This window comes from Scomber japonicus, chromosome 13 (genome assembly GCF_027409825.1).
Source record: "Scomber japonicus isolate fScoJap1 chromosome 13, fScoJap1.pri, whole genome shotgun sequence".
NCBI classification, from domain to species: domain Eukaryota; kingdom Metazoa; phylum Chordata; class Actinopteri; order Scombriformes; family Scombridae; genus Scomber; species Scomber japonicus.
In genome coordinates, this window is record NC_070590.1 from 3,083,258 (window position 1) to 3,105,554 (window position 22,297).

A 22,297-nucleotide genomic window follows, 5' to 3' on the forward strand; every position below is an offset into this window, starting at 1 on the left:
TGGTCGAACAGCTGGAGACACACACACACACACACACACAGACGCAGATCAGAGATTAAAGACATATGAAGGTGGAGTCACAGTAAATATTAAAAGTCTATGATAATTGTAGTTGTTTAATATTTAGATTTAAGTTGTGCCTTTAATAAAACAGTAAAGATTATGAGCTAAAGGAGATTATACTTTCTGCACAGACTACATTCCTTTAATGTTAAGATCTTGATGGTTTTATTTTATAAAATGATGAAATCTTCATCAGTTGACTGTTTTTTAGTCTCGTACCTGTTCTCCGGTTCCTTTCATGATCTCCGATGGGATGGCACGGCTCTGACTGGCCAACATTTTATGCTCCTCCTTCAACACTCGCACATGAAGCACCCGGAAGTTTGTTCCTCCCAGATCCAACGCCAGGAAGTCGCCTTTCTCTGCAGGGGAGGAGCGACAGATCATCATTATCATTATCATCGTCATCATCATCATCGTCATCATCGTCATCATCGTCATCATCATCAGACATCCATCCATCTAGTTTTTTATTTCACTTTATATTCTACACACTCGACCCGCTCTAAGAATCCCCTCATAAAAAGTGTTGATACCAGAGAGGGTCAAATTTTAGTTAAGGGACACATACAACCTCATTAAAAAGATGGGAGGAGGTAAGGATGGAAGAAAGCAAGGAAGGAAGTAAGGAAAGGAAGGAAGGGAGGAAAAGATGAAAGGACGCTAAGAAGGAAAGAAAAGTAAGAAGACACGCAGAAAAGAAGGAAGGAGGGAAGGAAGGAAGGAATGGAAATGGGATTGAAAGGGAAGGAAGAAAGGGAGGAGGGATGAAAAGAAGGATGGAAGGAAAGTGGGCCGGATTGGACCCCTCGGCGGGCTAGTTCTGGCCCATGTGCCTCATGTTTGACATTGCGGGTCTATACCAAACATTTAACCAAAGATGTGTTTATAAAGCATCAACAGTCGTTCTGACTGATCAATTCAATGTGATTAAACTTTTATTCATGTTTCAGAGAGCAGAGAGTCAATCACACAACATCATGTCCTATTTTACCTCGGACATGAAAACATAACATAATGATTTAAATGTCTCACCCGTCCCGTCCGGCGTCGCCCTGACGAACGTTGGCAGCATCTTCACCGGCGCTCGGTGATGACTGTATCTCCCCAAACCTCGATGCACGTCCTTCTCCAGCAGAGCCATGATCTCCCGCAGCTTATCCTCAGACAGATCAAACTGGTCCAGCTCCTTCTTCAGCTGAAGAGAGAAGAGAGAGAGAAATGTTTACGCCTGTAGGGAGTCATAGTTTAATACATTACTCCTGTACGTTAACACCAAGGGAGTCATAGTTAAAAACATGAGGAGTTTTAGAGAGCTTGACATTAGCAGTGTTAAAAAAAACCTGATGTGTATTTGATGATCAGATACATGTAGTACACAGATAAACCACCAGGGGGCTTTTATTTCAACAATTTTGCCGTAGTTTTGTCTTTTTTTTTGCAGTATTTTTGTCTTCATTTGTAATAGTTTTACCTTTCTTTGCAGTATCTTTTACCTTTTTGCAGTAGTTTTGTCCTTTTTGCGGTATTTTTGAATTTCTTTGCAGTATTTTTGTTTTTCTTTTCCATTCCAAAATTAAACATTAAAGGATCTGAACAGATTTTAACATAATTTATTCACAAGATGGCGGGGGCAGTGCATTGTCAACACTGTGTATGGTGGGGACGGTGCACTGTTGACCTCAACTCGGGACGTTGTGGATCGGTGGAAGGAACACTTCAAAGACCTCAATCCCACCGACACGTAAGGAAGCAGGACCTGGGGACTCGGTTGTGGGCTCTCCTATCTCTGGGGCTGAGGTCGCCGAGGTGGTCAAAAAGCTCCTTGGTGGCAGGGTCCCGGGAGTGGATGGGATCCTCAAGGCCTTGGATGTTGTGGGACTGTCATGGTTGACATGACTCTGCAGCATCGTGTGGACATCGGGGGCAGTGCCTCTGGATTGGCAGACCGGGGTGGTGGTCCCTCTTTTTAAGAAGGGTGACCGGAGGGTGTGCTCCAACTATAGGGGGATCACACTCCTCAGCCTCCCTGGTAAGGTCTATTCGGGGGTGCTGGAGAGGAGGGTCCGTCGGATAGTCGAACCTCGGATTCAGGAGGAGCAGTGTGGTTTTCGTCCAGGCCGTGGAACTATGGACCAGCTCTACACCCTCTGCAGGATCCTTGAGGGTGCATGGGAGTTTGCCCAACCAGTCCACATGTGTTTTGTGGACTTGGAGAAGGCTTTCGACTGTGTCCCTTGGGGAGTCCTGTGGGGGGTTCTCCGGGAGTACGGGGTATTGGACACCCCTGATATGGGCCGTCCGTTCCCTGTATGACCGGATGAGAAACAGCACCTGCAAATCCGAGTCCATGGTCCTCAACCGGAAAAGGGTGGAATGCACTCTCCGGGTCGGGGATGAGATCCTGCCCCAAGTGGAGGAGTTCAAGTACCTCGGGGTCTTGTTCATGAGTGAGGGAAGGATGGAGCGTGAGATCGACACGGCGTCTGCAGTAATGCGGACTCTGCACAGATCTGTTGCGGTGAAGAGAGACCTGAGCCTAAAGGCAAAGCTCTCGATTTACCAGTCGATCTTCGTTCCTACCCTCACCTCTGGTCATGAGCTTTGGGTAGTGACCGAAAGAACAAGATCGCAGGTACAAGTGGCCGAAACGAGCTTCCTCTGTAGGAAGACCCAGGACACGCTGGAGAGACTATGTCTCTTGGCTGGCCTGGGAACGCCTCGGGATCCCCCGGGAAGAGCTAGGCGAAGTGACTGGGGAGAGGGAAGTCTGGGCTTCTCTACTTAGGCTGCTGCCCCCGCGACCCGACCCTGGATAAAGCGGAAGAAGACGATACGGTATGTTCATTTAGCACAAAGGTTTGCGAAATGCTTGCTCATGAGGGAATGTTGGGTCTCTTTACATTACTTTTTTTGCAATTTGGTGCTATATATAGATAAAAATGGATTGACAGGCAGCATTTCTAGCAGAAGACCACTGAAAGACTTAATTATCTGTAGCTAACTACCTGTAGTTAACACTAATTCTGTGAGTTGGTTGAAAAGCTTCCCGATCTGCCTTTTTAAATATTTCCAGATGATTCATTTTTAAACAAGAACCACTGTAAAGTAAAAGTGTCTTCATTAGGACTGGGTATCTTTAAGGTTTCAACCAGGCGAGGAGCTCCGGTCCTCTGAAATGAGGCCAACGCGGAAGTAACTTAGAACTGCATTCTAGCGAGAGGCCACCAGGGGGCGACCGGCTCGGTTTGTCGTTTCTTTGGTGGTGGTGAAACGCCAAAAAAGCTGCTTAATGTCTTTTGTTTTGTAGATATAACTTAGTGCAGACAAGATCTCTGATGTCGGTAACTCTCGGGTAGGCAAATGCGCCGTAGCGACACAGGTGATCTTACGCATTTCTCATTTTCACTTCCTGTTTTCAGAAACAGGAAGCTATGAATGTCGTTAATATTATAGTTTTTACACAAGCACACAGGCTGTAACCACATTGCTGTCTCTGTGAAACTGACAGTATATACTTCAGTCAGTTTCTTATAGTTTTAGGGTTGAAAACACAACTAAAAACTCTTCATTTGTGTTTCTTATTACACTCAGTTTTCTTGTAATTATACATTAAAATAAAACACAGTACGGTTATGCATCAAAGCTGTCTGCCAGTAGCTGTATTGTCTGTATTTTAATGCAACTTTTTGTAACTTTTAGCTCTTAAAGCTTGATATTTTTCAGTTCATTTTAACAATAAGTTCATTTTAGACTCCTGTGAGTGACTCCTGTATGAGGTATAGTGGATTGTCTATTAATCGGCTCCTCCAGACTGCATATTGATGTGTCCTTGGGCAAAATACTCAACCCCAAATTGTTCCCAATGGCTGCACCAATGGTGTATTAATAGGTGAATATGACGAATGTAGTGCACGCATGTAGGAAAGAGCATATATGTGTGTTTATTGCGGCCGCTGCTGTTAGATTTGTGAGACGAATGTGCGCACGTCAATTTAGCAACTAGTCATGCAAGCACCACGGTGAGCACCCACCAGCAAAAACATAAATTGGTGCCCCTGGGTCCAAGGACTAGAAAAGCGCTATACAAGTACAGTCCATTTACCATTTTACCATAGAGTTTTATAAATACGTCTAAATGTAGTAATGTTCATGTCAAACTGCTGCTCAATCATTGTGATCAGACTTTGTGATTATGACTGACTTTCATCTGTGTTGACATCGCTGCAGTGACAACCTTCAACATTCATCATTTTAGGATCAAATTTGACTCAAATTGAGAATGAATTTAAAACAGGAAATATTGCAAAAAAAGGTGTTTTTAGATACTGCAGTGCACTGTTTACACACTGAGTATTTTATTATTATTTAACACATTATATATATATATATATATATATATATATATATATATATATATATATATATATATATATATATATTTGTTTTAGTAGTACAACTTTGGGTATTTTTAGTAATAATTGTTGTTGTTAATAATTGTTAATTGATAGTTAGAGATGCGTTTCTATGTGATGTAATGTGTGACTGTCTTAAGTGTGGATGGAGCTGCTGTAAACCAACCAACCAACCTACCAGCCAATCTACCAACCCATCTACCAACGAACCTACCAATCAACCTACCAACGAACGTACCAATCAACCTACCAACCAACCTACCAACCAACAAACCTACCAACCTATCAATAAATCAACCTACCAACCAACCTACCAATCAATCTACCTACCTACCAACCAACCAACCTACCAATCAACTTACCTACCTACCTACCTCTCTATCTAGTGAATAAAAGATGACATATATGAATCATGTGACCTTAATCACTGACAAGCTTAAAACATCAGATCTGTGTGGAGTGAAGACGAGACTGTAACGTTCTTCAAATGAAAACATAAAACAAACAGAAACTCCACCTATAGTGATGCTGCTGTATCTCATCTAAAACAACAACACCACATATTTCCATCTCAGGTGACACCTACCTTACTGCGAGTCTCCGGGGGAATGCCGTCCAGATTGTCGCTATTGTTGGCCTTTGTAGAAATCTGTGTGGTGTTTTCCATCATGCCGCTCATCTGCACAAAAGTGTCAATTTAAGGCAAGGCAAGTTTATTTGCATTGCATATTAAAACAAGACAATGCAAGAGTACTTTACATAAAAGCGTGATAGAATGTAAAAGTAACACAAGACATTTAACAGAATAAGAGATAAAACAGAAGAGTAAAAGTTATAGTGCAGTGTAAGAACTTAATCAAATTTGATGAGCTGAATCAGAGATGTGTGGAGTTGCAGTAGAAACCATTGATGTATTATAAGAGCTATATATCAATAATCATAATCACAGGAGAAGAGAATTTTTTTAAATCTGGATTTAAAAATGATTTCAGTTCTGCTGGTAGTTTGTTCCAGTTGTGTAAAAGCTGCTTCATCATGTTTAGTTTGAACTCTGGGCTCAACTATCTGACCTGAGTCAGTAGATCTTAGAGCTCTGGGCTCAACTATCTGACCTGAGTCAGTAGATCTCAGAGCTCTGGGCTCAACTATCTGACCTGAGTCAGTAGATCTTAGAGCTCTGGGCTCAACTATCTGACCTGAGTCAGTAGATCTCAGAGCTCTACTGGGTTTATATTCTACTAACATGTCATTCATGTATTCTGGACCTAAACCATTCAGTGATTTGTAGACCAGTAGCAGAACTTTAAAATCTATTCTATAGCTGAATGGGAGCCAGTGTAAAGACTGTAGAACTGGAGTAATGTGCTCTGATCTCTTTGTTCTGGTTAAAACTCGAGCTGCAGCGTTCTGAATGAGCTGCAGCTGTTTAATGCTTTTTTGTGGGAGTCCAGTCAGAAGACCGTTACAGTAGTCGAGTCTACTTGAGATGAAAGCATGAATCAACTTCTCCTGGTCTGTTTGAGACATAAAACCCTTCACTCTGGATATGTTCTTAAGCTGATAGAAGGCTGTTTTGGTGATTGATTTGATATGACTGCTGAAGGTCAGATCTGAGTCTATCAGCACGCCAAGGTTTCGGACTTGGTCCGTAGTTTTTAGAGAGAGTGACTCCAGATGTTTACTGACAGCAATCCTCTTCTCTTTATTGCCAAAAACAATGACCTCAGTTTTGTCCTGATTTAATTGAAGGAAATTTTGGTTCATCCAATCAGTGACTTGCTCTAAACAGTGACACAATGACTGTATTGGACTGTAGTCATCTGGGGACAGTGCCAGGTATATCTGTGTGTCATCTGCATAACTGTGATAGTCTACATTTGAGTTCTGCAGAATTTGACCCAAGGGCAGCATATATAGACTGAACAGTAGGGGTCCAAGAACTGACCCCTGAGGAACTCCACGTCATAGCCACTCGATCAGATTCATAACTTCCAATGGTCACAAAATAACTCCGCTCTTCCAAGTAGGACCTGAACCAGTCTAGGACTGTTCCGCTGAGTCCTGCCCAAGTTTCCAACCTGTTCAACAGTATACTGTGATCCACAGTGTCAAACGCAGCACTGAGATCCAACAGGACCAGAACTGACACCTTTCCTGAGTCAGTGTTCAACCTTATGTCATTTAACACTCTAATAAGAGCTGTTTCTGTACTGTGGTTAGGTCGGAGGCCTGATTGAAATTTGTCAAAAAGGCCACTGGAGTTCAAGAAATTGCTGAGTTGATTAAAAACCACTTTCTAAACGATCTTGGCTATAAAAGGAAGATTTGAGATAGGTCTGTAGTTGGTTAACATGGAAGCATCCAGCGTTCTCTTTTTTAAGAGTGGCTTAATGGCAGCTACTTTTAGGAGTTTAGGAAACGTGCCTGATTGAAGTGAGCTATTTATTACTTGTCTCAAATCTGTTTGGACAGAGTTCACAATAGTTTTAAAGAAATCTGATGGCATTGTGTCAAGACAGCATGTTGATGGTTTTAGATGCTGTACTGTTTCCTCTTTTGGTCAACTGTTTTAAATTCTGACATTGCAGTTGAGTTATTCCTGGGAGGTCTTAAGGATTGTGTAATTTTATTGTTTTGTGGATTTGTGTTGATATTTAACCTTATGGACTGGATTTTTACACTGAAAAAGCAAATTCATTGCATTTTTCTGTGGAAAGGAGTTCTGGAGCGATCTGTTTAGGGGCGTGTGTAAGCTCATCAACCGTAGCAAACAGAGTCCGAGTGTTGTTTGAGTAATAAACTGTCAGAAGAGCTTGTAGTGAAGAGACAACGTGACAGTGACAGCTAAAGTCGTGCAGCTATGTCACGTTAAACAACCACACAAACACTGAAGTGAAATATACAGTAACTCAGGTTTCAAACTTAAGGTTCAGGGACCAGTCTGAGGTCGGAGGGTCTCTGAGCAAAAACATGGAACTGATCTTTCAAGCTGCTGTTTCACATTAAAGGATTAACTATTTGAGAACTGTTAAAAACTTCTATTATATAAATCTTCTCTGGCAGGACAAAAATACTCATTAATGTATAATTATTATGAGGTTTGGCTTCATTTTCATTCAAAACGCGCCACCACCACCACCACCACCACCACCACCACCACGATCGGACATCTGCGTAAAAAGCGCTTTAACCATCTCGTCATCTAACATGTAAAAGTGTTTACTGCGATAAAAAACAACAATGAAGTGAAGTTAACTCACCTTTGCGTCCTGTCTGCTCAAACTGAGAGAAGACAACTTCAGATTTAACAAAAAACAACTCTGGTGAGAGTGAAATTTTACACCAGAAGCTTTAAAATCACATTTATTAACAGGATCATTATGTGTTAAATTTATCCAAGATCTAACCTGAGCTCCACTTTGCACCTACAGAACAGTTTGGAGCCTTTTTAGACTAAAAATGGGTTAAAGGAGCATTTCACTTTTCTTATCTGAGCAGCAAAGTAACAGTTTGAGTCAGAAGAGCTTGTGGTGAAGAGACAATGTGACAGTGACAGCTGAAGTCGTGCAGCTATGTCACGTTAAACAACCACAACCACACACACGCACACACACACACACACGCTTAAGTGAAATATACAGTAACTCAGGTTTCAAACTTAAGGTTCAGGGACCAGTCTGAGGTCGGAGGGTCTATGAGCAAAAAACATGGAGCTGATCTTTCAAGCTGCTGTTTCACATTAAAGGATTAATTATTTGAGAACTGTTCAAAACTTCTATTATATAAATATTCTCTGGAAGGACAAAAATACTCATTAAAGTATAATTATTATGAGGTTTGGCTTCAGTTTCATTCAAAACGCGCCACCACCACCATGATCGGACATCTGCGTAAAAAGCGATTTTACCAGCTCGTCATCTAACATGTTAAAGTGTTTTCTTTTTTTTCCCAACATTATATTTATTGAAAATGTTTCAGGATAGGTCAGCTTACATCACATACATGCAATCACACCATATCAACATATAAACTGACCACCATTACAAAAGAACATCCTCTCAGACAAATACAATTACAGATATATAAGACAATTAGGGGTATTTCCTTTCTCAATTTCATCACTAATTTAGATATCACATACATCAGTTCTATTCACTCTCTACATCCTCCGCTAGATCCAAACTTCCCACAATACAGCAAAAGATCCCCATATTTTTTCAAACAAACCTTGCTTCCCTTTTTGTATACATGTTATTTTTTCAAGAGGCAAGGTGAAGAGCATTTGCCTGGCCCAAAAAGTAATACTTGGACTACAAGTTTTTTTTCCAAAACATTGCAATTGATCTTTTAGCATGCAGAAGAAAAATATTGATCAGCGTTTGTTCACTCTCAAGGAACTTGTGACCTTTTGGATATAATCCTAAAATAAAGAAACCAGGCTCCATAGGAATCTCTTTTGATGTAATCTTCTGTATTACTCTTTTAACCTCCCCCCAGAAAGCATTTACTATGCAACATTGCCAAACACAATGAAAAAACGTACCTTTTATTTCAGAACATTTTACACATAAATCTGGAATATTACTATCATATTTATTTAAGTTAACTGGCGTAATATATGTCCTCATTAACCATTTGTATTGTAACAATGTTAATCTGGAGTTAATTGTTTGGATGTGGGCCTTAGTACAGATTGATTCCCAATCCTCTAGTGAAATATCCAATTTCAGGTCTTCCCTCCATGCATTTCTTTTGTAATCTGAGTTATCGGATGAATTGGATGATAACAAATTATATAATTCTGAAATGGCACCTTTACTTAGGCTGTCTTTGTAAAAGTGTTTTCTACTGTAAATAACAACAATGAAGTGAAGTAAACTCACCTTTGCGTCCTGTCTGCTCAACCTGAGAGAAGATAATGAAAAAGAGTTGTGACAACTCAGTCTGAGATGTTTACACCCACTTCATCTGTAGACTGCAGGATTGATGTTGCAACAAGATCACACATACACACTCCCGTTTGCTCTCCAAAATAGCAGATTTCAGCAAATACACTAACATAATAGTTAGCTAGTTTATACTACTTTATATACAGTTAGCTAGTTTATACTACTTTATATACAGTTAGCTAGTTTATACTACTTTATATATAGTTAGCTAGTTTACACTACTTTATATACAGTTAGCTAGTTTATACTACTTTATATACAGTTAGCTAGTTTACACTACTTTATATACAGTTAGCTAGTTTACACTACTTTATATACAGTTAGCTAGTTTATACTACTTTATATACAGTTTGCTAGTTTATACTACTTTACATACAGTTAGCTAGTTTATACTACTTTATATACAGTTAGCTAGTTTACACTACTTTATATACAGTTAGCTAGTTTATACTACTTTATATACAGTTAGCTAGTTTATACTACTTTATATACAGTTAGCTAGTTTACACTACTTTATATACAGTTAGCTAGTTTATACTACTTTATATACAGTTAGCTAGTTTATACTACTTTATATACAGTTAGCTAGTTTACACTACTTTATATACAGTTAGCTAGTTTATACTACTTTATATACAGTTAGCTAGTTTCCACTACTTTATATACAGTTAGCTAGTTTATACTACTTTATATACAGTTAGCTAGTTTATACTACTTTATATACAGTTAGCTAGTTTATACTACTTTATATACAGTTAGCTAGTTTACACTACTTTATATACAGTTAGCTAGTTTACACTACTTTATATACAGTTAGCTAGTTTATACTACTTTATATACAGTTAGCTAGTTTACACTACTTTATATACAGTTAGCTAGTTTATACTACTTTATATACAGTTTGCTAGTTTATACTACTTTATATACAGTTAGCTAGTTTATACTACTTTATATACAGTTAGCTAGTTTACTACTTTATATACAGTTAGCTAGTTTATACTACTTTATATACAGTTAGCTAGTTTATACTACTTTATATACAGTTAGCTAGTTTACACTACTTTATATACAGTTAGCTAGTTTACACTACTTTATATACAGTTAGCTAGTTTATACTACTTTATATACAGTTAGCTAGTTTATACTACTTTATATACAGTTAGCTAGTTTATACTACTTTATATACAGTTAGCTAGTTTACACTACTTTATATACAGTTAGCTAGTTTACACTACTTTATATACAGTTAGCTAGTTTACACTACTTTATATACAGTTAGCTAGTTTATACTACTTTATATACAGTTAGCTAGTTTACACTACTTTATATACAGTTAGCTAGTTTACATCACTTTATATACAGTTAGCTAGTTTACATCACTTTATATACCGTTAGCAGAGCTGCCAACTTCTCAAAAAACCTTGGAGTGAGATTTTGTCAGGGGTGACCAAAATTTTGTCCCGCACACATTGGTGGCTCAAATATCAGGGAATTGGAATTAATTTGCCGTTGTACCCATGTTGTGCACGGCATTCTGGTGGTTTGTAGGGCCCAAAGCCATTGATAGGGCGGCATACTGGAGATGGACAACATTGGTTACATTCTGAAGCAAAGACATAGCTGGAGGTCCACCCCCAGGACATTTTGGATAAAGTAGATGTGATTTCCTGCATTCAAGTGGATTTTCGGGTGCTATTTGGGTGGTATAATAAAGATGTGCAATACCTGAACTAACTCTGATTCATGTTCATCTGATCATGACTTGTAGGGCCTTCTAGACTTGAAATGTTTTAACAATCATCTTGTAATGAATCGCTTTAGTTCTACTTTCTAAATATATAATTATCATATGCAGTATGCAGCACTGTAAGAGGTTTCTCCATATAGATATTTTATAGATGGATCTATAAATCTGGATTTTGGCATTTATGGAAATAACAACCATAAATACAAAAGTTAGATACAATCACAAATACTAAAAAGTAAATTATAAAGAGTAGAAACAATTCTAATATATAAATATAAAGTAAATAAAGAATCTAATTATCACAAATTATAACATAAAATAAAATAAATATAAAATAAATAAAAAAAACAGAAATAAAAGTAAATTGCTTAAATCCTGTATCCCAACCTAGGGGTGGGGCCCCTCCAAAGGGCGAGCAGATAAATGTGAGGGGTCATGAGATGATTAATGGAGAGGAAAGAAGAAAAAACTAAGTTCTGATACACAAATGTGTTTTCGGCTTTTTGGACTTTTTCTCTAATCTTTGATTTTTGCTGAAATATTGGATCATTTGAACATTTATTGAATTGTATTTTAAAAGCTTGTTATATATTATCCATTGTGTCAAATCTTCATCTGAAAAGTAACTAAAGCTGTTAAAATAAATGTAGTGGAGTAGAAAGTACAATATTTTCCTCTGAGATGAAGTGAAGTGGAACAAACTGTGTGTGAAACGAAGCAGAGCCGAGAGAGAAGCAGCTGAAGTGAGTGAGGCCTGTCACTACATGAACGTCAGGCCGGAGCCATGAAGAGGAAGTTCACTCAACAGACATGTGCTTCCTCCGTTTGGACATCTGCGTAAAAAGCGCTTTAACCAGCTCGTCATCTAACATGTAAAAGTGTTTTCTTTTTTTTCCCAACATTATATTTATTGAAAATGTTTCAGGATAGGTCAGCTTTACATCACATACATGCAATCACACCATATCAACATATAAACTGACCACCATTACAAAAGAACATCCTCTCAGACAAATACAATTACAGATATATAAGACAATTAGGGGTATTTCCTTTCTCAATTTCATCACTAATTTAGATATCACATACATCAGTTCTATTCACTCTCTACATCCTCCGCTAGATCCAAACTTCCCACAAATACAGCAAAAGATCCCCATATTTTTTCAAACAAACCTTGCTTCCCTTTTTGTATATATGTTATTTTTTCAAGAGGCAAGGTGAAGAGCATTTGCCTGGCCCAAAAAGTAATACTTGGACTACAAGTTTTTTTTCCAAAACATTGCAATTGATCTTTTAGCATGCAGAAGAAAAATATTGATCAGCGTTTGTTCACTCTCAAGGAACTTGTGACCTTTTGGATATAATCCTAAAATAAAGAAACCAGGCTCCATAGGAATCTCTTTTGATGTAATCTTCTGTATTACTCTTTTAACCTCCCCCCAGAAAGCATTTACTATGCAACATTGCCAAACACAATGAAAAAACGTACCTTTTATTTCAGAACATTTTACACATAAATCTGGAATATTACTATCATATTTATTTAAGTTAACTGGCGTAATATATGTCCTCATTAACCATTTGTATTGTAACAATGTTAATCTGGAGTTAATTGTTTGGATGTGGGCCTTAGTACAGATTGATTCCCAATCCTCTAGTGAAATATCCAATTTCAGGTCTTCCCTCCATGCATTTCTTTTGTAATCTGAGTTATCGGATGAATTGGATGATAACAAATTATATAATTCTGAAATGGCACCTTTACTTAGGCTGTCTTTGTAAAAGTGTTTTCTACTGTAAATAACAACAATGAAGTGAAGTAAACTCACCTTTGCGTCCTGTCTGCTCAACCTGAGAGAAGATAATGAAAAAGAGTTGTGACAACTCAGTCTGAGATGTTTACACCCACTTCATCTGTAGACTGCAGGATTGATGTTGCAACAAGATCACACATACACACTCCCGTTTGCTCTCCAAAATAGCAGATTTCAGCAAATACACTAACATAATAGTTAGCTAGTTTATACTACTTTATATACAGTTAGCTAGTTTATACTACTTTATATACAGTTAGCTAGTTTATACTACTTTATATATAGTTAGCTAGTTTACACTACTTTATATACAGTTAGCTAGTTTATACTACTTTATATACAGTTAGCTAGTTTACACTACTTTATATACAGTTAGCTAGTTTACACTACTTTATATACAGTTAGCTAGTTTATACTACTTTATATACAGTTTGCTAGTTTATACTACTTTACATACAGTTAGCTAGTTTATACTACTTTATATACAGTTAGCTAGTTTACACTACTTTATATACAGTTAGCTAGTTTATACTACTTTATATACAGTTAGCTAGTTTATACTACTTTATATACAGTTAGCTAGTTTACACTACTTTATATACAGTTAGCTAGTTTATACTACTTTATATACAGTTAGCTAGTTTATACTACTTTATATACAGTTAGCTAGTTTATACTACTTTATATACAGTTAGCTAGTTTACACTACTTTATATACAGTTAGCTAGTTTATACTACTTTATATACAGTTAGCTAGTTTCCACTACTTTATATACAGTTAGCTAGTTTATACTACTTTATATACAGTTAGCTAGTTTATACTACTTTATATACAGTTAGCTAGTTTATACTACTTTATATACAGTTAGCTAGTTTACACTACTTTATATACAGTTAGCTAGTTTACACTACTTTATATACAGTTAGCTAGTTTATACTACTTTATATACAGTTAGCTAGTTTACACTACTTTATATACAGTTAGCTAGTTTATACTACTTTATATACAGTTTGCTAGTTTATACTACTTTATATACAGTTAGCTAGTTTATACTACTTTATATACAGTTAGCTAGTTTACTACTTTATATACAGTTAGCTAGTTTATACTACTTTATATACAGTTAGCTAGTTTATACTACTTTATATACAGTTAGCTAGTTTACACTACTTTATATACAGTTAGCTAGTTTACACTACTTTATATACAGTTAGCTAGTTTATACTACTTTATATACAGTTAGCTAGTTTATACTACTTTATATACAGTTAGCTAGTTTATACTACTTTATATACAGTTAGCTAGTTTACACTACTTTATATACAGTTAGCTAGTTTACACTACTTTATATACAGTTAGCTAGTTTACACTACTTTATATACAGTTAGCTAGTTTATACTACTTTATATACAGTTAGCTAGTTTACACTACTTTATATACAGTTAGCTAGTTTACATCACTTTATATACAGTTAGCTAGTTTACATCACTTTATATACCGTTAGCAGAGCTGCCAACTTCTCAAAAAACCTTGGAGTGAGATTTTGTCAGGGGTGACCAAAATTTTGTCCCGCACACATTGGTGGCTCAAATATCAGGGAATTGGAATTAATTTGCCGTTGTACCCATGTTGTGCACGGCATTCTGGTGGTTTGTAGGGCCCAAAGCCATTGATAGGGCGGCATACTGGAGATGGACAACATTGGTTACATTCTGAAGCAAAGACATAGCTGGAGGTCCACCCCCAGGACATTTTGGATAAAGTAGATGTGATTTCCTGCATTCAAGTGGATTTTCGGGTGCTATTTGGGTGGTATAATAAAGATGTGCAATACCTGAACTAACTCTGATTCATGTTCATCTGATCATGACTTGTAGGGCCTTCTAGACTTGAAATGTTTTAACAATCATCTTGTAATGAATCGCTTTAGTTCTACTTTCTAAATATATAATTATCATATGCAGTATGCAGCACTGTAAGAGGTTTCTCCATATAGATATTTTATAGATGGATCTATAAATCTGGATTTTGGCATTTATGGAAATAACAACCATAAATACAAAAGTTAGATACAATCACAAATACTAAAAAGTAAATTATAAAGAGTAGAAACAATTCTAATATATAAATATAAAGTAAATAAAGAATCTAATTATCACAAATTATAACATAAAATAAAATAAATATAAAATAAATAAAAAAAACAGAAATAAAAGTAAATTGCTTAAATCCTGTATCCCAACCTAGGGGTGGGGCCCCTCCAAAGGGCGAGCAGATAAATGTGAGGGGTCATGAGATGATTAATGGAGAGGAAAGAAGAAAAAACTAAGTTCTGATACACAAATGTGTTTTCGGCTTTTTGGACTTTTTCTCTAATCTTTGATTTTTGCTGAAATATTGGATCATTTGAACATTTATTGAATTGTATTTTAAAAGCTTGTTATATTATCCATTGTGTCAAATCTTCATCTGAAAAGTAACTAAAGCTGTTAAAATAAATGTAGTGGAGTAGAAAGTACAATATTTCCCTCTGAGATGAAGTGAAGTGGAACAAACTGTGTGTGAAACGAAGCAGAGCCGAGAGAGAAGCAGCTGAAGTGAGTGAGGCCTGTCACTACATGAACGTCAGGCCGGAGCCATGAAGAGGAAGTTCACTCAACAGACATGTGCTTCCTCCGTTTGGACATCTGCGTAAAAAGCGCTTTAACCAGCTCGTCATCTAACATGTAAAAGTGTTTTCTTTTTTTTCCCAACATTATATTTATTGAAAATGTTTCAGGATAGGTCAGCTTTACATCACATACATGCAATCACACCATATCAACATATAAACTGACCACCATTACAAAAGAACATCCTCTCAGACAAATACAATTACAGATATATAAGACAATTAGGGGTATTTCCTTTCTCAATTTCATCACTAATTTAGATATCACATACATCAGTTCTATTCACTCTCTACGTCCTCCGCTAGATCCAAACTTCCCACAAATACAGCAAAAGATCCCCATATTTTTTCAAACAAACCTTGCTTCCCTTTTTGTATATATGTTATTTTTTCAAGAGGCAAGGTGAAGAGCATTTGCCTGGCCCAAAAAGTAATACTTGGACTACAAGTTTTTTTTCCAAAACATTGCAATTGATCTTTTAGCATGCAGAAGACAAATATGGATCAGCGTTTGTTCACTCTCAAGGAACTTGTGACCTTTTGGATATAATCCTAAAATAAAAAAAATCCATAGGAATTTCTTTTGATGTAATCTTCTGTATTACTCTTTTAACCTCCCCCCAGAAAGCATTTACTATGCAACATTGCCAAACACAATGAAAAAACGTACCTTTTATTTCAGAACATTTTACACATAAATCTGGAATATTACTATCATATTTATTTAAGTTAACTGGCGTAATATATGTCCTCATTAACCATTTGTATTGTAACAATGTTAATCTGGAGTTAATTGTTTGGATGTGGGCCTTAGTACAGATTGATTCCCAATCCTCTAGTGAAATATCCAATTTCAGGTCTTCCCTCCATGCATTTCTTTTGTAATCTGAGTTTTCGGATGAATTGGATGATAACAAATTATATAATTCTGAAATGGCACCTTTACTTAGGCTGTCTTTGTAAAAGTGTTTTCTACTGTAAATAACAACAATGAAGTGAAGTAAACTCACCTTTGCGTCCTGTCTGCTCAACCTGAGAGAAGATAATGAAAAAGAGTTGTGACAACTCAGTCTGAGATGTTTACACCCACTTCATCTGTAGACTGCAGGATTGATGTTGCAACAAGATCACACATACACACTCCCGTTTGCGCCTCCAAAATAGCAGATTTCAGCAAATACACTAACATAATAGTTAGCTAGTTTATACTACTTTATATACAGTTAGCTAGTTTATACTACTTTATATACAGTTAGCTAGTTTATACTACTTTATATATAGTTAGCTAGTTTATACTACTTTATATACAGTTAGCTAGTTTACACTACTTTATATACAGTTAGCTAGTTTATACTACTTTATATACAGTTAGCTAGTTTATACTACTTTATATACAGTTAGCTAGTTTACACTACTTTATATACAGTTAGCTAGTTTATACTACTTTATATACAGTTAGCTAGTTTACACTACTTTATATACAGTTAGCTAGTTTATACTACTTTATATACAGTTAGCTAGTTTACACTACTTTATATACAGTTAGCTAGTTTACACTACTTTATATACAGTTAGCTAGTTTACACTACTTTATATACAGTTAGCTAGTTTACACTACTTTATATACAGTTAGCTAGTTTACACTACTTTATATACAGTTAGCTAGTTTACACTACTTTATATACAGTTAGCTAGTTTACACTACTTTATATACAGTTAGCTAGTTTATACTACTTTATATACAGTTAACTAGTTTACACTACTTTATATACAGTTAGCTAGTTTACATCACTTTATATACCGTTAGCAGAGCTGCCAACTTCTCAAAAAACCTTGGAGTGAGATTTTGTCAGGGGTGACCAAAATTTTGTCCCGCACACATTGGTGGCTCAAATATCAGGGAATTGGAATTAATTTGCCGTTGTACCCATGTTGTGCACGGCATTCTGGTGGTTTGTAGGGCCCAAAGCCATTGATAGGGCGGCATACTGGAGATGGACAACATTGGTTACATTCTGAAGCAAAGACATAGCTGGAGGTCCACCCCCAGGACATTTTGGATAAAGTAGATGTGATTTCCTGCATTCAAGTGGATTTTCGGGTGCTATTTGGGTGGTATAATAAAGATGTGCAGTACCTAGGGTGACCATATTTGGGTTTCTGAAATGGAGGACACATTATGTCGGGGGGGGGGGGGGGGGGGGGGGGGGTGATATGAAGTGACACAAATGTTGCTGCAAATGTACCCATTTATTCTTGCGTTATTCTTGTCCCAGGACAGGCCACCATTGCAGATCAAGACGCTTCTTTTTTGGCCATACCTGCCCACAATGCGAATGTTACCTTATACTTATTACCTTATACTTACCTTATAGCCTACTTACCTGCACCTGTCAGTGAAAAGATTGCATTAATTAACACAAAACAACATAATACAATGTATGAAATGACACTGCTGCAGTGACGGCTACACTGTCTGACTTTGTCACAAAGAAATCTGTGACTTTAGCCGAAGTGCTCTCGCCCCTGACTGCTTTCGTGTGCTTTGCTGAACTGACGTGCACTTGCAGGTCGTTGGCACCTTTATTTGCCACAGACACATACGTGCCTGACTTACATGTCAAACATTCCGCCTCATACGGATCACGACCCTGACGGAAGCACGGGAATTTTTTCTTTAACTCCTCCGTAAATTTACACATTCGTTTAGGCATTGTTGCCGTTGAATCGGCGGACACACATGTGCTATCGTCTGTCACTGACACTGAGGATAGAAGATGATCAAGCGGCAACCCCAGCAAGTGAAGTGAAGTCTACTGACTGTTCTTTTTTTCAGTAGTTCCCACACACGCTCACGCACATAATGCAAAGTGATTGGATTTGGGGAGAAGGGCGTGACTAATTTGTCAGAGAGAGAAACCTGGAACGGAGTAGTGGAACGGAGTGTCAATCGAAACAATGCACTGGGTAGCCTAATGTGTTTGAGACTGTTGACCAAAATCCCGGCCAATTTTGAAATTCCCCCCGGACATTTTTTTAGGCCTGAAAAGTAGGACATGTCCGGGAAAAAGAGGACGTCTGGTCACCCTAGCAATACCTGAACTAACTCTGATTCATGTTCATCTGATCATGACTTGTAGGGCCTTCTAGACTTGAAATGTTTTAACAATCATCTTGTAATGAATCACTTTAGTTCTACTTTCTAAATATATAATTATCATATGCAGTATGCAGCACTGTAAGAGGTTTCTCCATATAGATATTTTATAGATGGATCTATAAATCTGGATTTTGGCATTTATGGAAATAACAACCATAAATACAAAAGTTAGATACAATCACAAATACTAAAAAGTAAATTATAAAGAGTAGAAACAATTCTAATATATAAATATAAAGTAAATAAAGAATCTAATTATCACAAATTATAACATAAAATAAAATAAATATAAAATAAATAAAAAAAACAGAAATAAAAGTAAATTGCTTAAATCCTGTATCCCAACCTAGGGGTGGGGCCCCTCCAAAGGGCGAGCAGATAAATGTGAGGGGTCATGAGATGATTAATGGAGAGGAAGGAAGAAAAAACAAAGTTCTGATACACAAATGTGTTTTCGGCTTTTTGGACTTTTTCTCTAATCTTTGATTTTTGCTGAAATATTGGATCATTTGAACATTTATTGAATTGTATTTTAAAAGCTTGTTATATTATCCATTGTGTCAAATCTTCATCTGAAAAGTAACTAAAGCTGTTAAAATAAATGTAGTGGAGTAGAAAGTACAATATTTTCCTCTGAGATGAAGTGAAGTGGAACAAACTGTGTGTGAAACGAAGCAGAGCCGAGAGAGAAGCAGCTGAAGTGAGTGAGGCCTGTCACTACATGAACGTCAGGTCAGAAACATGAAGAGGAAGTTCACTCAATAGACACGTGCTTCCTCCCCCTGCTGGACAGAAGTGGTAACAGCAGCTTGTGTGCGTGTGTGTGTGTGTGTGTGTGTGCGTGTGTGTGTGTGTGTGTGTGCATGTGTGTGTGTGGATGTTAAAAATCTACATATACTGTAGCACAGTTGTTCCTGTCTGTTTAACCCTTTACATACTGTTCATATTGTGACTCATAATTAGGAGGAAGGAAGGAAGGAAGGAAGGAAAAATGAAAGGAAGGAAAGATTAAAGGAAGGACGGAAGGAAAGTAGGAAGGAAGGAAGGAAACAAGGAAGGAAGGAAAATGAAAGGAAGGAAAGAAAGATGGAAGGAAGGAAAGAAAGAAAGATGGAAGGAAGGAAGGAAAGATGGGAGGAAGGAGGAAAGGAAGGAAAGATGAAAGGAAGGAGGGAAGGAAAGTAGGAAGGACTGAAAGAAGGAAGGAAGGAATGAAAATGGAAGGAAGGAAAGATAAAAGGAAGGAAAAATGGAAGGAAGGAGGAAAGGAATGAAAGAAAGGTGTAAGGAAGGAGGGAAGGAAGGAAAGATGGAAGGAAAGGAAGGACAGAAGGAAAGTAGGAAGGAAAGATTCTGTCCTCCTTTCCTTCCTTCCTTCCTCCCACCCTCCCTCTTTTCCTTCCTTCTTCCTCCCTTCCGTCCTCCTTTCCTTCCGTCCTTCCTTCCATTCTTCCTTCCTCCCTCCTTCTGTCCTTTCCTTCCTTCCTCCCTTCCTTCCTTCCTTGACTCGAGGACAACAGGAGGGTTAAGAGAAAAGCATGTTGGGTAAAAAGAAGAAGGGAGGAAACTAACGGAAGATATAATGAGCAGATTTGGGCTGAATTTAAAAAGATGATTAAATAAATGATTAAAAAGAGAGAGGAGACACACACACACACACACACACACACACACACACACACACACACACACACACACACACACACACACACATACACACACACACACACACATACACACACACACACACACACACACACAAGCTGCTGTTACCACTTCTGTCCAGCAGGAGGTGGAAGCACGTCTGTTGTTCTTTCCATCCTTCATTCCCTCCTTCCTTCCATCTTTCCTTCCTTCCTTCCATCCATCCTTCCTTCCTTCCCTCCTTCCTTCCATCTTTCCTTCCTTCCTTCCTTCCTTCCTTCCTTCCTTCCTTCCTTCCTTCCTTCCTTCCCAGTATGTAAAGGGTTAAACAGACAGGAACCACTGTGGTACTGCCTCTAGGTTTTTAACATCCTCCACCTCTGAAAGGTTACAGGTTGTTTTTTAAGGAGGAAAAGATAAATGTATGGCCGCCCTTCCTTTCCTTGATTATCTCCCAGCAGACTTGTGAAAAACGGACGTCTGTCTGAGTGGAAGACACCTCTCATAACCTCAATCATGAGACACACATGATACGATTACTGATGACTGGCTGCTCCAAATACTCCAGCGCAGAGCGGAGACAAGGTTTTGATTCTTGAGCTTATTAATGTAATGTACAGTTATTAATATTATTCAAGTAGTCCTTTCTGTTGTGTTTGATGTACAGGAAGGAAGGAAGGAAGGAAGGAAGGAAGGAAGGAAGGAAAGATGTAATGAAGGAGGGAATGAAGGAAGGAAGGAAGGAATGAAGGAAGAAAGGATGAAGGAAGGAGGGAAGGAAGGAAGGAAAGAAGGAAGGAAGGAAAGATGGAAGGAAGGTTTGAAGGAAGGAAGGAAGGAAGGAAGGAAGGATGGACGGAACGAAGGAAGGAAAGATGAAAGGGAGGAAGGAAGGAAGGAAGGAAAGAAGGAAGGAAGGAAGGACAGTGGGCCAGATTGGACTCCTCAACGGGCCTATGGGTAACCCTTCCTTCCTTCCCTCCTTCCTTCCTTCCTTCCTTCCTTCCATCTTTCCTTCCCTCCTTCCTTCCTTCCTTCCTTCCTACCTGAAACCTGCATATTAAACTCTTCCACGCTGCTTTTAACTTCCTGTCTGTCAGAAAGAACAATAAATATTTGAGAAGCAGAATCTAAATATCGCCTGCAGGATTTATAATCATCACGAGGAAACATCGGCTGTAGAAACGTGTTTTCTGTCGTCCCACGTAAAAGGAAATAAAACTGAAAGAAAGAGGAGGCATTGACCTTTAACACAGTTTATATATCGCTGGGTACTTTTATACACACGTTGTACTTCTCACAAATATTGGAAGTGAGAGTTCACGTCAAGTATTCGTCTGAAACCAAACAGTCAACACTAATAACACATGAACCAGTTTATCTGTGTGTGAGGATTCCTCCTGTTCACACTGACCATTAGATCCTTCATCATGTCTATAATGAGTAGTAGAGAAGTGATGGAGGACTTTAAAAGTTTAATCTGAAGTTAATATGAAGCTTCAGTTTTGTCCAAATGAGTCAAATCTTCATCTTCTATGTTTCAACGTTACTTTGTGTTCCTATACTTCCACCACAGCTCAGCAGGAAACACTAAGAGGGAATCTGATGCTAAAAATACTACTAATACTACTGCTACTACTACTACTCCTACAAAAAGTACTACTACTTCTATTACTTCTACTTCAAAAAGTAGTACTACTTCTACTAATACTTCTTCTACTACTACTACTACTAAAAGTACTACTACTTCTACTAATACTTCTACTACTAAAAGTACTGCTACTACTACTACTACTAAAAGTACTTCTTCTACTACTACTACTACTATTA

The 22,297-nt window shown here is 37.6% G+C and overlaps 1 pseudogene; it reads right to left on the reverse strand.

The window, feature by feature from the left end:
- LOC128371770 (hexokinase-2-like) overlaps positions 1-18,377 on the reverse strand; it is a 25,307-nt pseudogene extending 6,930 nt beyond the window's left edge.
- Between the last annotated feature and the right edge of the window lie 3,920 nt (positions 18,378-22,297).